This window comes from Ranitomeya variabilis, chromosome 4, assembly GCF_051348905.1.
Source record: "Ranitomeya variabilis isolate aRanVar5 chromosome 4, aRanVar5.hap1, whole genome shotgun sequence".
Classification (NCBI taxonomy): Eukaryota; Metazoa; Chordata; class Amphibia; order Anura; family Dendrobatidae; genus Ranitomeya; species Ranitomeya variabilis.
In genome coordinates, this window is record NC_135235.1 from 67958121 (window position 1) to 67975901 (window position 17781).

A 17781-nucleotide genomic window follows, 5' to 3' on the forward strand; every position below is an offset into this window, starting at 1 on the left:
CCGCATTACAGCAAGCCAATCACTGCAATGCCCTTCTCTAAGATGGTGGGGACCAGGATCTATGTCATCACGCTGCCCACACTCTGCGTTCACCTTAATTGGCTGAGAAATGGCGCTTATTGCGTCATTGAAACGCGACTTTGGCGCGAAAGTCGCGTACCGCATGGCCGACAAGCACAGGGGTCGGATCGGGTTTCATGAGACGCCGACTTAGCCAAAAGTCGGCGACTTTTGAAAATGATCGACCCGTTTCGCTCAACCCTAGTTACAACCACTTACAACTAACTAACACTACAGTTGTGCTCAAAAGTTTACATACCCCAGCAGAATTTTTGCTTTCTTGGCCTTTTTCAGAGAATATGAATGATAACACCAAAACTTTTTCTCCACTCAGGGTTAATAGTTGGGTAAAGCCATTTGTTGTGAAACTACGGTGTTTTCTCCTTTTAAATCATAATGACAACCCAAAACATCCAAATGACCCTGATCAAAAATTCACATACCCCATTTCTTAATACAGTGTATTGCTCCCTCTAACATTAGTGACAGCTTGAAGTCTTTTGTGGTAGTTGTGGACGAGGTTCTTTATCTTCTCAGATGTTAAAGCTGCCCACTTTTCTTGGCAAAAAGCTTCCAGTTCGTGTAAATTCCTGGTCTGTCTAGCATGAACTGCGCACTTCAGATCTCTCCTGAGTGGCTCAATGATTTTGAGGTCAGGAGACTGAGATGGCCACTCCAGAACCTTCACTTTGTTCTGCTGTAGCCAATGACAGGTCGACTTGGACTTGTATTTTGGATCGCTGTCATGTTGGAACTTCCGGGCTGATGGTTGCAAATTTGCCTCCAGTATTTGCTGATAACGTGCTGCATTCATCTTTCCTTCAACTTTTACCAAGTTTCCTGTGCTTTTGTAGCTCACACATCCCCAAAACATCAGCAATCCACCTCCGTGCTTTACAGTAGGAATGGTGTTCCTTTCATTATAGGCCTTGTTGACCTCTCTCCAAATGTAACTTTGTGGTTGTGACCAAAAAGTTCAATTTTGGTCTCATCACTCCAAATATACTGCACTGTACTGTGTGTTGGGGGAGCTACACTATACTGTGTGTTGGGGGGAGCTGCACTATACTGTGTGTGGGGGAACTGCACCTGCTCTATACTGTGTGTGTGTTGGGGGGAGCTGTACTGTACTATGTGTTGGGGGAGCTGAACTGTACTGTGTGTTGGGGGGAGCTGCACTGTACTGTGTGTTGGGGGGCTGCGCTATACTTTGTGTTGGGGAGCTGCACTATACTGTGTGTTGTGTGTGTGGGGGAGCTGCACTATACTGCGTGTGGGGGGAGCTACACTATACTGTGTGTGCAAGGAGCTGCACTATACTGTGTGTGGGGGGAGCTGCACTAATGTGGGTGGGAGCTGCAGTATACTGTGTAGGGGGAGCTGCACTATACTGTGTGGGGGTGCTGCAAGTTATTTAAATGTTTGAATAAATATAGTTGGCTAATGTTTAAGTTAATAATATTTTATACGCCCCCGAACGCTATTATAAAATTCCAAATGGCCCTTGGAAGAAAAACGGTTCCCCACCCCTGATTTATGTGATTATTGCTGTTCTGTATTGTCTTTTATTGTCTGTACAAGTCCCCTCTAAAATTGTAAAGTGTGCTATAAAAATAAAAATTATCATGTAGTGTGTGTAACATGCAGTATGTGTATGTGCGTGACATACAGTGTATGTTTGTACAGTATATTTGTGAATCATGCAGTGTTTGGCATACAATATCTGTACGTGTTATTATTCTATAATGTATTTTATTGTCTATACAAGTCCCCTCTAAATTGTAAAGTTCTACGGAATATGTTGGCACAATTAAAATAAAAATTATTTTTTTATAGCGTGGTCCAATTTTAAATGTATACTCAATACCTTTTTACATATTGTATAAGGGCTTTTTCAGAAAAAAATGTTTTTTTTTTTGCAATAATACACATATAGAGAATGAACCGAGGAAACTATATAACTAAGGTGTGGCACTTTTCTGTCACACACAGATTGATACATGAGCCCCATTGTGGTGAATGCTGCTCCCACTGAATTGTTATCCTATGAGTACACAGACGTAATCTATTGTAATGACGCATATTTCGGTTTCTTTTTATCATTCCCGGGGTCCCCTAACCACTACGGTAAGCCAGCTGTGAGTTATGTACAGATTCTGAAATATACTAAAAAAAAATCGTATTACTCAGTATTCTATAGCTGTGACACTTTACAACCTGTTAGTATGGGAAAAATTAAAGTGGGGATATTTTTACTGGATGTGGCCTCCATTATTTCTCACTAGAAATGAGAATGATAATCCGTGCATGATAGATGTTCCGCCTAATTAGAAATGGTTCATGTGCCTCTCCTACTATTGGGCTCTTTCTATGCAAATGGAAAGGCAGCTGCAGAGCGCAGTGACTCATATCCTGCTCCAGTGTCAGGTTATGGTCAGACTAGTTCAGTAAATGATTCAACCCATAACAGTGCACTGTTTCAGTGCATGCTCCTCGTCTATCTAGATCCTGGAACTGAACCACTCAGCTCCTGGCATCAGCCAAAGACTGCAAAACAGGGAAATAACTCCTTCACTGCCATGTCTGCTTTACATCGCACTTACTGGCGCTGCACTTTCTCATACATTAACACATTAAATGTCTATCTACCTCTTTAATGTGAAGTTATTGTCAAAAAATTACCCATTGTTTAAATCAGGTTTTTGGTGACATGTATTTAAAAAAAAAATCCAATGTTCTTTATTCTTATCATAATCTTTATGAAAAAAAAAGTAAAATTAGTAATCTTGCAATTCTTTCACTGGACACTGGGGACTTTTTTAGACTCTTCCTGGCTTTTCAGGAAAAGTTTTCAGCAGGCTTCTTATCAGCACAAGCAAGATTACTGTGACAGGTAATACCTCTATACATGGTGATGTCACGCCTGACCCTGCTTCCAGAGCCGCTTTAGACAAAGTTTAAAGTTGGGCCCCAAGTACACATAATGATCCATCACACAGAAACATTTTGTCTGTATTTACATGCGCTGAGTTCAGGCCACTAGACCAGTGCAATCGACAATATTGAAGTCGTTCGACGCTTGTTTCCTGGCCTCTTTACCCCAGCTGGGGAAGAATGATGGGGACAGAACAATCACTAATAGATCAATCTGTCCCCATACAGCATCATGTTATCAGAAGCATATCTTTGCACACACTCATGAGATGCTTCAAAGCAAAAGATAGGGTCATGGATTGATTATTGCGGCCACATACATGTGTTGTTTCCTGAAACCACAGGGGGTTAACGTCTAAAAAGTCCAAGTTACCAGTGTGAAAATTGAAAGATGTCTATATATGTTTAAAAGGAATCTGACAGAAGGTTTTTACTATTTAATCTGAGAGCAGTACAATTCAGAGCAAGAGAGTCTGATTACAGTAATATTTCACATATTAGGCTGTGTGTTGTTTCAATCCAATCAGTGTTTTATCACCAGGAGATTATCATTGCCTGACTAGGTCTGATGAGTAGATCTGTATAACCTCACCCCCACCACTGATTGGCAGCTTGCTGACAGTATACAGTATACAATATATGACAATCACAGGTGTGGGCGGGAGTATATAGAGCTCAGCATTCAGAGAACTGCTAGATCTACAGCAAAGAAAGCAGGGATTCTATCAAAACTGCAGAAAGCAACACAGTAAGGCATGGTTCATATTGCGTTAGGGCAGTCCGTTCAACACATGCGTTAAACGGACTGCGCCATGCAAGTGTCGTTAACCCCTTCAAGTCGCGGCCCTTTTTCGTTTTTGTGTTTTCGTTTTTCGCTCCCCTCCTTCCCAGAGCCATAACTTTTTTATTTTTCCGTCAATATGGCCATGTGAGCGCTTATTTTTTGCGGGACAAGTTGTACTTTTGAACGACATCATTGGTTTTACCATGTCATGTACTAGAAAACGGGAAAAAAATTCCAAGTGCGGTGAAATTGCAAAAAAAGTGCAATCCCACACTTGTTTTTTGTTTGGCTTTTTTGCTAGGTTCACTAAATGCTAAAACTAACCTGCCATTATGATTCTCTAGGTCATTACGAGTTCATAGACACCTAATATGTCTAGGTTATTTTTTATTCAAGTGGTGAAAAAAAATTCCAAACATTGCTTAAAAAAAAAAAAAAAAAAAGTGCCATTTTCCGATACCCGTAGCGTCTCCAATTTTCGTGATCTGGGGTCGGGTGAGGGCTTATTTTTTGCGTGCCGAGCTGGCATTTTTAATGATACCATTTCGGCGCAGATACGTTCTTTTGATCGCCCATTATTGCATTTTAACGCAATGTCGCGGCGACCAAAAAAACGTAATTCTGGCGTTTCAGATTTTTTTCTCGCTACGCTGTTTAGCAATCAGCTTAAGGTTTTTTTTTAATTGATAGATCGGGCGATTCTGAACGCGGCGATACCAAATATGTGTAGGTTTGTTTGTTTTTTTATTGTTTTATTTAGGATGGGGCGAAAGGGGGGTGATTTAAACTTTTATATTTTTAATATTTTTTTCACATTTTTAAAAACTTTTTTTTTTCACTTTTGCCATGCTTCAATAGCCTCCATGGGAGGCTAGAAGCAGGCACAACGCGATCGGCTCTGCTACATAACAGCGATCATCAGATCGCTGTTATGTAGCTGAAATGCAGGTGTGCTGTGAGCGCCGACCACAGGGGGGCGCTCACAGCAGGCCGGCATCAGTAACCATAGAGGTCTCAAGGACCTCTATGGTTACCTTCCTGATGCATCGCCGACCCCCGATCATGTGACGGGGGTCGGCGATGACGTCATTTCCGGCCGCCCGGCCGGATGCAGTAGTTAAATGCCGCTGTCTGCATTTGACAGCGGCATTTAACAGGTTAATAGCGGCGGGTGAATAGCGATTTCACCCGCCGCTATTGCGCGCACATGTCAGCTGTACAAAACAGCTGACATGTCGCGACTTTGATGTGCGCTCACCGCCGGAGCGCACATCAAAGCAGGGGACCCGACATGCGCCGTACATGTACGGCGCATGTCGCGAAAGGGTTACAGATCGCGTTATGCGATCGCGCTAGCGCAGATGCTCCATGTGCACTAGCGGTGACGGACACCAAAACGCTGCAGCCCACGTCCGAGGGTCCGTCACAGAATGACGTCATATCGCTAACGCATGCCAATTATGACATGCGTTAGCGATGAGCTACATAATAGCAGTCAATGGGTGCGCTAACGCATCCGTTACATAACGTTAGTGCCGCTGTGGACATGCAGAGGACATCAGTAAACGCATGAAAGCAGAGGACATCAGGAAACCGCTGACAAGCAGGTGGAGTGCAGGTAACCACAGGCAGGTGGAAGTGGAGCAGCCCCCAGACGCAGGACAGCGGGGTACTCGGATCCGGGTCTCTCGGTTCTGAGGATGTCACGGTGGCCTGACCCCGTCCGTGGTCCTGCTAAGGGGCGCCCAATAAAAGATGTAGGTTACGGTGTAGGTCGCAGTAAATAACGAGGACACAGGGTTGCAGTCTCTTTACCTCTTTACTGAAGGCTTCGGCATCCACAATCCAGAGCACTGCTAACAGGGCTGGCTGAGACCGGCCGGTCCGAAGGCACATCCAGAGTTCCCTTTGCAGGTGGAAATCAGTGCCTACCTACTAGCGCCTGGGTGTTGTAGTACTTCCCTGCTGAGCACCACGGGATAGTCCTCACAACTGTCGTGTATGTTTCTTTTCTTTCTCGCCGTTCCCCAGATGATATGGATAGGACGCACCCGTATGACGGGGTAGGCCTGGAGTTATTTTATAGGGATGCTAGAGACGCCCCTCTCCCACAATTGCCTCTGTTGTCTTCATTAGGTGTAAAGGTGAGGCAGCCAACCTAAAATTAACTGTCCTGCCGTTGGTTTGAAGTAATGCTTGGAGCCCAATACTTCCTCGGTGTTCCGGCCACCGGCTACGCGCCTCAGTAGGATGTTGCTGATCTCGGGGCACGACTCCTACTGGTTCTATCGCCTTTGTGCTGTGATCTCGTTTCTCACTTCTCCACAATATACTTCGCTTCGTGTCCTTTCTTAAGATGCCGCCGCAATGAAGTGCAGGCGCGGCTACGTAACGATCTGTCCTTTCGCTAGGCCTCTGTCAGGATCCCACCCCTGACAGGGACCCCCCTGAATATTCCCAAGCATCGCTCTTCTCTCACTAGATGTTACCTGGGCAAAACCCAGTCAGCTTCTCCCTAACTTCCTATCCAACCCCCAGTTTTACCAGAGTGTGAGGAGTGGCCTAATACATAGAACCATTTGCTCCCCCTGGTGGCCGGAGTGTGAAGTGTAATGTGTGACTGTGATACCTGGTCAGGTGAACTCCTTTAGTGCCATCAGACGTACCATCAATCCCCTTAGTGGCGGAGCGACAGTACTGCAACGACCAGGACTCTGGGGTGCTGCACTAGGTGTCGGGGAACAACAGGCAAGTAGATGGTATGCAGGAAACTGCTGGCAGTGGACGACAGGAAACCACAAGGTAAGCAAGCAAAGTGCAGGAAACCGTAGGCTGGCAGAGATAACAGTCCGGAGTAACGGGAAAAGTCAGCAACCAAGAGAGCCGCACACAGCCAGGATGACGTCCTGAAAACCGTAGGCAGATACAGAAAAGAGGCCCTGGAGACTCAGGGACAGGTAGTCAACAGAACTCCTGAGTCACTAGAAGCCGCAGACAAGTAGGAAGAAGCACTGGTAGCTGCTGGCCTACAGGTGATGTACTACAGCTTGCAGCCGGGCAAGTCATTCTCAGATTCAATACCAAGACCGAGGTGTGTATCTTAGAAGCCCTTAAATAGGCCAAGGCAGTTCATCATATGAAAGCACGCCAGGCCACCGTGCAAAGCCCAACGTGGAGCACGAGAAAGTTCAATGGACCAGGGCAGGGACCAGGGAAAAATATGTGACACCGGTGGGGACTGGTCTAGGAGGTATCATTTTTAAAAAATTTATTTTGCCTCCCTGTGCCTTTTGATAATAAAAATCCTTCTAGTAAACTGAAACAGTGCAGCCTCTACCTTTTAACTAATCATTACCTTTTAAGTAATCATACAATCGGTACACTAGGTGATCTCTGCTAGTGATCCAGTTACTTGCAACCGGATTTTTGTACACTTCCTTATTACCCATTTGGTACCGGTAGTCTTGGTTCCAGAGATCCACCCCTGAGAGATCTCCAATTCAGGGTGCATAAAGCCAGTGCTCAGGTACTTCTCTGTCTTCACAGCTTCTTGTCATTTGATTTCCTTGCGTCTCTTCCCCGATTTATTCCAGATGTCTCTGCTTCATGTGTTGCCCTACACATACTGGACTCTGTTTTGTACCACACACTTTGCTATGTCCCCTTCTTGCATCTTAGCAAACTCTTAGGGTACCGTCTCACTATACGATTTACCAACGATCACGACCTGCGATACGACCTGGCCGTGATCGTTGGTAAGTCGTTGTGTGGTCGCTGGGGAGCTGTCACACAGACCGCTCTCCAGCGACCAACGATGCCGAGGTTCGCTGGTAACCAGGGTAAACATCGGGTTACTAAGCGCAGGGCCGCGCTTAGTAACCCGATGTTTACCGTGGTTACCAGCGTAAAAGTAAAAAAAAACAAACAGTACATACTGACCATCTGATGTCCGTCAGGTCCCTTGCCGTCTGCTTCCTGCTCTGACTGAGTGCAGCCGTACAGTGAGAGCAGAGCGCAGCAGTGACGTCACCGCTGTGATCTGCTCTCACTTTCCGTCCGGCAGACAGACAGAGCGGGAAGCAGACGGCAAGGGACCTGACGGACATCAGATGGTGAGTATGTACTGTTTTTTTTTTTTTACTTTTACGCTGGTAACCAGGGTAAACATCGGGTTACTAAGCGCGGCCCTGCGCTTAGTAACCCGATGTTTACCCTGGTTACCAGCGAACGCATCGCTGGATCGCTGTCACACACAACGATCCAGCGATGACAGCGGGAGATCCAGCGACGAAAGAAAGTTTCAAACGATGTGCTATGACGTACGATTCTCAGCAGGGTGTCTGATCGCCGTAGCGTGTCAGACACTGCGAGATCGTAACGATATCGCTAGAACGTCACGAATCGTGCCGTCGTAGCGATAAAAATGCCACTGTGTGACGGTACCCTTACACTGGGAACCAATTTCTCCCTAGTAGTAGCCCCCTAGCACAGGCTTTCATTGCATTAATTGGTGTCTAAGATTGTATATTTGTTAAGGACGGACCTGAGTTGGAGTAGTGATATTGCAACAACTAGGGGCAGCATCGGCAGGTAGTGTTGTCAGGATATAGCCTGAGGTCGGTACACTGAGCAACAGTGTAGTTGGAAGGATAAGTATGAATTGTAGTCAGGATACAGCCAGAGGTCTTTTCATGGAGCAGCAAAATAGCTGGGAAGATAAGCAGGTAGCGTAGTCAGGATATAGCCAGAGGTCGGAACACGGAGCAGCACTAGGATCTTGAGGATAAGCAGCAGGTGGGAAGAAGCTACACTAAAGGCTGGGAGCTCAATAAACTCGATGAAGGAAGTGCAGTGCCAGGTGTAAGTAGGGTGCTCAATCAGGAGATCACAGGGTGAGCCAATCAGGAACTTAGAGTGGAGACATCAGGAACTCAGGTTGGAGACATGAGGAACAACACAGGTACTAGTATCTGATTTAGCAAGAAACTGGTCAGCGAGCTGACTAGCTCATAGGGAAGAGCTGCCCCTGGTGCGCAAGAGCTGCTAGGTTTGAAACCTGACAATATTTATGATTAATTTCTTATTACGTTTTTTGGATATAGACATTCATGCATTAAAGAGGTAGTGAGGCAGTGAGAGGAATCATATACGAGGGTCATTATGTGTCCCCCCGGATGTGCAAAGAAACATACTGAATCCGCTGGAGAGGGTTGTAATTGCAGCAACAGCTGTGGTTACAATGCAAAATAAAAGTGAGTGTGGACTTGGTCAAGCTATTTGACCAAGTCAGATTTAGGAAAACTAGACATGGGCTTTTATTTTTGAAGAGGTCTGTAGGAAGTTAGTGGGATGGATCTCTCCCTCCAGCCTAGGTCTTGCAAGTGGCCCATGGCCATGATTCTCATTTAGTCCTGCAAGTGAGGGTTGGGTGTGTCAATATTGGTTTGCAAGCATCAGAGCAGGAGGTCTATGTATGGCTGGGGTCACACTTGCGAGTGCAATGCGAGAAACTCGCACGAGTCTCTCGCATCAATACCCGGCACTGCCGCCAGCACTCGGGACCAGAGTGTTCAGATGCATAGAAATACATGAAGCTGCACGCTCCGGTCCCAAGTATTGATGTGAGAGACTCGTGCAAGTTTCTCGCATTGCACTCACAAGTGTGACCCTGGCCTATGTCTGTCTGTGTGAGACTGAACACAGACCAGAGCAAGAGGCTAAAACAAAACCATTAATGCACACAAGAGTGATATGGTGGTGCAGTCGCCCATGGCAACAGACTGATATAGACGGTTTGGATTTATTTTGTAAGTTGGCAAATAAAGACATTTAAGTTGAACTTTCTTGGGTCACTGCCACATTGCCGCACGGATGTGAAAGTCACTGCCTTATATATGGTAGAGAATGCAGGAAGTGTGAATTGAGGCATACCCCAAAGAGAACTGCATGTTGGTGAACAAGCCTACAACACTACAGTTCAGGCCCGCCGACAAGATGGAGGAAATACTAAACCAGTTCGTCATCTCCAAGACAAAGCAGCAGGAGTTTCAGCAGCAGGCACAGCAGCAGCTACAGTTTCAGCGGCAACAGCAGGAGCAGCAGAAGCAGCAGACTAACAGCCTGATTCTACCACATATTGCGGCCATGCGAGAGACATACAGTTATATGAAAAAGTTTGGGCACCCCTATTAATCTTAAGCTTAATGTTTTATAAAAATTGTTTTTTTTGCAACAGCTATTTCAGTTTCATATATCTAATAACTGTTGGACACAGTAATGTTTCTGCCTTGAAATGAGGTTTATTGTACTAACAGAAAATGTGCAATCTGCATTCAAACAAAATTTGACAGGTGCATAAGTATGGGCACCCTTATCATTTTCTTGTTTTAAATACTCCTACCTACTTTTTACTGACTTACTAAAGCACTTACTTTGGTTTTGCAACCTCATTGAGCTTTGAACTTCATAGCCAGGTGTATGCAATCATGAGAAAAGCTACTTAAAGTGGCCACTTGCAAGTTGTTCTCCTGTTTGAATCTCCTCTGAAGAGTGGCATCATGGGCTCCTCAAAACAACTGTCAAATGATCTGAAAACAAAGATTATTCGACATAGCTGTTCAGGGGAAGGATACAAAAAGCTGTCTCAGAGATTTAACCTGTCAATTTCCACTGTGAGGAACATAGTAAGGAAATGAAAGAACACAGGTACAGTTCTTGTTAAGGCCAGAAGTGGCAGGCCAAGAAAAACATCAGAAAGGCAGAGAAGAAGAATGGTGAGATCAGTCAAGGACAATCCTCAGACCACCTCCAGAGAGCTGCAGCATCAACTTGCTGCAGATGGTGTCACTGTGCATCGGTCAACTATACAACGCACTGTGTTTTTTTGCCGCCATGCATAACACCTTTTTTTATTACCAAACAACTCAATCTTGGTTTCATCAGTCCACAGGACCTTCTTCCAAAAAGAAATTGGCTTCTCCAAATGTGCTTTTGCATACCTCAGCCGACTGTTTGTGGCGTGCTTGCAGAAATGGCTTCTTTCGCATCACTCTCCCATACAGCTTCTCCTTGTGCAAAGTGCGTTGTATAGTTGACCGATGCACAGTGACACCATCTGCAGCAAGTTGATGCTGCAGCTCTCTGGAGGTGGTCTGAGGATTGTCCTTGACTGATCTCACCATTCTTCTTCTCTGCCTTTCTGATGTTTTTCTTGGCCTGCCACTTCTGGCCTTAACAAGAACTTTACCTGTGTTCTTCCATTTCCTTACTATGTTCCTCACAGTGGAAATTGACAGGTTAAGTCTCTGAGACAGCTTTTTGTATCCTTCCCCTGAACAACTATGTTGAATCTTTGTTTTCAGGTTTTCAGATCATTTGACAGTTGTTTTGAGGAGCCCATGATGCCACTCTTCAGAGGAGATCCAAACAGGAGAACAACTTGCAAGTGGCCACTTTAAGTAGCTTTTCTCATGATTGCATACACCTAGCTATGAAGTTCACAGCTCAATGAGGTTATAAAAAAAACAAAAAAAAGTGCTCTAGTAAGTCAGTAAAAAGTAGGTAGGAGTATTTAAAACAAGAAAATGATAAGGGTGCCCATACTTATGCACCTGTCAAATTTTGTTTGAATGCAGATTGCACATTTTCTGTTATTACAATAAACCTCATTTCAAGGCAGAAACATTACTGTGTCCAACAGTTATTAGATATATGAAACTGAAATAGCTGTTGCAAAAAAAACAATTTTTATAAAACATTAAGCTTAAGATTAATAGGGGTGCCCAAACTTTTTCATATAACTGTATCTAACCTTGTCCCCAGTCAGTCCCGAGGCACGGGACAAAAACAGGTCGGCACTGAGGAAGATGAGTCCAGAGGATGACCTGGAAGCAATCCTCACAGTGTTCGAAAGAAATGCAGAGCAGGAAAATCTACCAGCTGATTAGTTGGCTGAAGTGGTGGACCCCGCTCCTGATGGGAGAATCTACCTCAGCCGAGAGGATGCCCAGGATTATGGGAAACTTAGTGGTCAGTTCCTTGCTCAAATTTAGGTTAATACATTTGTCCGGGCGCAAAGACTGTACCAATGGTCCTTTGTGAAAGCCTGACCTGCTAGGTTTCAGACAAGTAAAGAAACATCTCGCGGATGCCCAGGCAGAGCAGAGCCAAGCGTACAATATAAAGGCCAAAGTCATGTCCTTTAAAAAAGGGGATCGAGTATTAGTTTTGGTGCCCACCGCAGATAATAATCTAATATGCAAATGACAAGGGCCATATCAAGTCCGGGAAAAGGTTTGGGAGGTGAATTACAGGGTATATCAGGCCGGGAAGAGGAAACCTCATCAACTATATCATGTAAATCTGCTAAAATCATGGAAAGATCGGGAATGTATGGTTAGACGCTACTCCGGTCATATCATTTGTGGACCCTCCGATACTGGCCTGGGAGGAGGCCGGGAGAGAGGTAAAGATAAGTGATGCTCTCTCGAAACAGCAGCAATGGGAGGCTTGGAAATTGGTGCAGTAGAATATGGACACATTCTCAGAACTGCCCGACCGTACATCTGTGATCCACCATGACATTGTCACCGAGCCTCAGGTAAGTGTGCGAATGAAACAGTACCATGTGGCGAAGGCAAGCCATTGCGGCTGAGGTGAAACAAATGCTCCAGCTGGGACTTATTGAGGAGTCCAGGAGTGAGTGGTCTAGTCCCATTGCACTGATTCCAAAGGAAGATGAGGAAAAGGTGTGTACTCCAGCTCCTAAAATCTTGAAATTCTTTATTGGTGCATATAAATATAGCGTGATTAAAATCCTTGCACAAAGGTGGATGCAGTCATGAGGATAGACAACGCGTTTCGATCTATGCGATCTTAATCATAGATCGAAACGCGTTGTCTATCCTCATGACTGCATCCACCTTTGTGCAAGGATTTTAATCACGCTATATTTATATGCACCAATAAAGAATTTCAAGATTTTAGGAGCTGGAGTACACACCTTTTCCTCATCTTCCATTGCTGCACGTCTTGGTCTGGACGAGATCGCCGTGCTCCTTCGGTCTGTCGGTGAGCTGGCTGTGGCTTTTAGCCTTATTTTTCTATATACTGATTCCAAAGCCTACGGATCATTACGATTTTGTAATGATTTCCGAAAATTTAACGAAGTGTCAAAATTTGACCTTTCTGCAATGCCCCGGGTGGATGAGCTTAGTGAGAGACTGAGTCAGGCCCAGTACTTCATGACGCTCGGTCTGTCCGAAGGTTACTGGCAGGTGCCTCTGACAGAGTTGGCAAAAGAAAAGATCACCTTCATTACCCCGGAGCTTCTTTATCACTATGTCATCTTGCCTTTCAGGTTACATGGGGCCCTGGCCACGTTCCAAAGGCTGATGGACATAGTTTTAGAGCCCCATCAGAAGGATTTATCAGTGTACTTGGATCATATTATCATCTATAGTACTGACAGGCATTCCCACTTGTCCCAGGTTCAAGAAGCAGTGGATTCGCTCAGAAATGCAGGCTTAACAGCGAACCCCCCAAAAAATATGCAATAGGTCTCGAGGAAGATCGATACTTGAGATACATGATTGGCCATGGGGTTATAAAACCCCAAATAAACAAAATCAAGACCATTCAAAACTGGCCTCGGCATATTACTATGAAACAGGTAAGAGCCTTCCTTGGCATCATTGGGTATTAACTTACACCTCAGTTTGCCAGTATATGGGCACCTTTGACAGATCTCTTAAAGAGAAGAATGGTTCTGTGGAACGCTCAGGTGGAGGAAGCATTCCATTCCAAGAAGTTGGCGTCATGCGGACAGCCCATCCTCACCAGCTCCAACTTCAAGAAAAGTTTTATTGTGCAAATTAATGCCTCTCGGGTAGGCCTTGAATCAGTTCTGTCACAGGAGGTGAATGGAGAAGAACATCCAGTCACCTACCTGAGTAGGAAACTTACCCCAGCAGAGAGAAATTATAGTGTAGTGGAGTGCTTTGACATTAAGTGGGCCTTGGAGTCCCTATGTTATTATTTACTTGGGCAACAGTTTTGCATGGTAACAGATCATTCATTCTTGATCTGGATGAGAAATGCTAAGGAGAAGAATGCTTGAGTCACCAGATGGATTTTGTTGTTACAAAACTTTAGCTTCTTGGTAGAACATCGAGCTGAGAACAGGTGTTCAACCCCCCAAGTTTGAACAGAGATGAGGGGGTATGTAAGGCAGTGAGGGGAATCATATATGGGGGTCATTACGTGTCCCCCAGAATGTGCATAGAAACATACTGAACCCGCTTAAGAGCATGGTAGTTACAGCTACAGCTGTGATTACAATGCAAAATAAAAGAGAGTGGACTTGGTCAAGCTACTTGACCAAGTCAGGTTTAGGAAAACCAGACATAGGCTTTTATTTTTGGAGCGATCTGTAGGAAGGTATTGGGACGGATCTCTCCCTCCAGTCCGGGTCTTGTAAGTGGCCCATGGACACGATTCTCATTTAATCCTGCAAGTAAGGGTTGGGTATGTCAGTGTTGGTTTGCGAGCTCCAGAGCAGGATGTTCTATGTATGCCTGCCTGTGTATGACTGTACACAGACCAGAGCTAGAGACTAAAGCAAAGCCATTGACGCACCCACAAATGATACGGTGGTGAAGTTGCCCATGGCAACAGATTGATATGGACATCACGGCTGTGAACCGGATGATAAAGTTTTGATTTATTTTGAAAGTTGACAAGTAAAGACATTTAAGTTGAACTTTCTTGGGTTACTGCCTCATTGCCGCATGGAGATGAAAACCACTGCCTTACAAGGGATTATGAAGATTGAAAGGAGAGACACATCCAGGCTACAGTCTACCAAAACTACAAATGCTTAAGGCTGGTTTTACATTTGCGTCTTTGTGCGCAGCGTTAGATCCGCATTGATCCTCATGAATCATCTGTACATATATTTAACATGGTGTACGCATGGACATGCGTTTGCATGCATTCGCATGCGTCGTTTCGCAGTGTGCGGCTGGGCATGGCGAACGCAACATGTTGCATTTTTGGAGGCATCAAAAAGCCATCAAATATGCGCAGGCATGCACATGCGGATAAGTGCGTTAAAAACGCAATACTGTCTATGGGAATGCATGCGTACGCAAGGACATGCATATGCATGCATTCAATGAACTTGTGGAGCGCCCCCACACCGCCGCAGGGCCGAGGGGTACCCGGAGCCGGGCCTCTAGGTCTCAGTCCTGGGGTTGTCACGGTGGCTAGACCCGGTCCGTGGCCCTGTCCGTCAGTGGGGGGACGTCCGGTGAAGTAGGTGCTGTTAACGGTGGTATAGCGGTGCAGTTGTGGGGTGCAGGTCGCGATAAATAACGAGGACACCAGGTTGCAGTCTCTTTACCTCTTTACTGAAGATGTGGGAGACCTCAGTCCAGAGCGCTGTTAACTGGGTTTTCAGAGACCGGCCGGTCCAACGACACATCAGGAGCTCTCTTTACAGGTGGGAATCAGTATCTACCTTCTAGCGCTGTGTGTTGTAGTTCTTCCCTGCTGAGCTCCCGGGATAGTCCTCACAACTGTTTCTTTCTGTCTCTACTGTTCCTTCTCCGTCCTCCAGGTGATATGGTAGGACGCACCCGTATGACGGGGTAGGCCTGGAGTTCTTCCGGGACCCTAGAGTCGCCCCTCTCCCACAGCTGCCTCCGTTGTCTGCTTAGGTGTTAAGTGAGACAGCCAACCTGTAGTTAGCTGCCCTGCCGTGGTTTGCAATGTACTTAAAGTCTCTTACTTGCTCGGCGTTCCGGCCACCGACTGTTTGCGCCTCAGAAGGATGTTGCCTCGGTCTAACAGCAAGACCCCTTCTGGTATTTCTCCTTTTCTGTATTCCCGTTGTGCACTGGTTAGTTCTGCTCTGAGGAGTCTGCCAGGATCCCATCCCTGACAGGTCCTCTCACTAGCTCTTCCCAGCTACTTCTCTCCGTCTTCCTGTCCAACCCCCAGTTTTACCAGAGTTGTGAGGAGTGGCCTACTAGATAGGACCACCCCCCCTGGTGGCCGGAGTGTGAAGTGTGGTGTGAGTGTACCTGATCAGAGAAACTCCCTAGTGCAATCAGACGCACCATAGCTCCCCGTAGTGGCGGAGCCACAGCACTGCAACAACCAGGACTCTGGGGTGCTGCACTCCCCCCCGGTTAAATCCAGTACTCCGGGACTGGGAAAACAAGAACAATAATACATGTTAACAGAAAACACACAAATTTTTGAAATAGCATAACAATTGAACATAACAGAGCTTCCCTTTACGGGAGGTGAGGATTCTTGAACGTTGCGAAAGTTTGGTCATGCACAGTTTATGACTCTCAGTTCAGTGGTTGAAACAGCGGGGACCCCGGGTAAACAAAGGGGCCCCCCTTGTGGAAGTTTTTGAGCAATTCACCGTCCATTACTCTAGTGTCCATTTAAAAACCTGTAACAAAAGGATATGCATACAAACATTTTCAATTACATAGCAGCCCTATCAATACCTCCAAGTTTTGTAGCGGAGGGGAGTTTGATTTTGAGTGCTGCGTGTGGACCTTCGCAGCGCAGGGGTTGCTATTGGTCTAACAGGGCCCGCTATGCTTGCTACCGCTGGTGTAGTGCGCTGTTTTCTAACTACACTTCTAGTGAGTCTGGGTAGCAGTGGCAGGTTGGGGCTCTCAGAGCTGCTGCTATCAACAGTGGGTACGGCAGGCTCACTGATGGCAGAGGGAGGATTTGCCGGTTCAACGGTTGGCATGGCTTCTTCAGGCAAGGCTTGTTGAGGTTGCGGGACCGGATGATCTGGTACCACCATTGTTTCTGGTGGGTCCGGCTGTGGAAACGTTAGAACAGGTACCGCGATGGCCTGATTTATCTGAGTCCAGGACTGGGGAAAATCACCAAGGACAGTATGGAACATCTTCTCCTTTTCCACCGGCGGGGAGATTTCTGGGGCCGTGCCCCTCTCTTTCAACTTATCGGGGCAGACCTTAAGGTGATCCCTGGATACCGCTGTCGAGGTCTCCCCTCTGTCCTTGCTGATGAGACAGACCTTAGTGTTGTCGAAGTCGGATGGCAAGATGGTATACGGTTCCGCTTCCCATTGGTCATCAAGCTTGTGTAACCTCCTCTTTCGTTTAAGCACTTGCTCACCAGGTGACAGGGGAATCGCAGGAGCGTGTTGATTGTAGTCCCTTTCTTGTTTCTGCCTAGCCTGGGCGAGACTTCTCTCCACACACTCCTGTACTTCGCGGTATCTTCGCTGCCTTTCTGTATCCCAATCTGCCTCCGGCGAGGTATCTTCGGGTACTAGGACCCCCATGTCCAGATCAACGGGTAACCGACTAGACCTTCCTCGCATCAGGTACGCTGGAGTACAGTTGGTGGAACTTACTGGGATGTGGTTGTACATATCCACCAAGTCAGGCAACTTTGTCGGCCACAGGTTCCGTTCCTCCACAGGCAAGGTCTTCAATAAATCGATTACTACCTGGTTCATCTTCTCGCACATCCCGTTGGTTTGGGGGTGGTACGGTGTAGTTCTGATCTTCTTACACCCGTACAGCTGGCAGAATTCTTGGAACACTTCCGCTTCGAATGCAGGCCCCTGATCGGTCAGTACTTTCTCTGGGTAGCCATGGGGTCTACAAAAGTGCTGCTGGAAGGCCCTGGCGGCAGTCCTAGCTGTTAGATCCTTGACAGGCACAACCACCAAAAACCTGGAGTAGTGGTCCACGATGGTAAGGGCGTAGATATAGCCCGACCGGCTAGGCGTCAGCTTCACATGATCCAGCGCGACCAGTTCGAGCGGCCGTTTGGTGATGATAGGCCGCAGGGGAGCCCGTTGACTGTCACGGTCCTTCCTTCGCAGACTACACGGACCACACTCTCGACACCACTTCTCAATGGTTCTCTTCATGCCAATCCAATAGAACCTCCCTCGGAGCAGCTTCTCCAGCTTCCTCCATCCGAAGTGTCCGGCT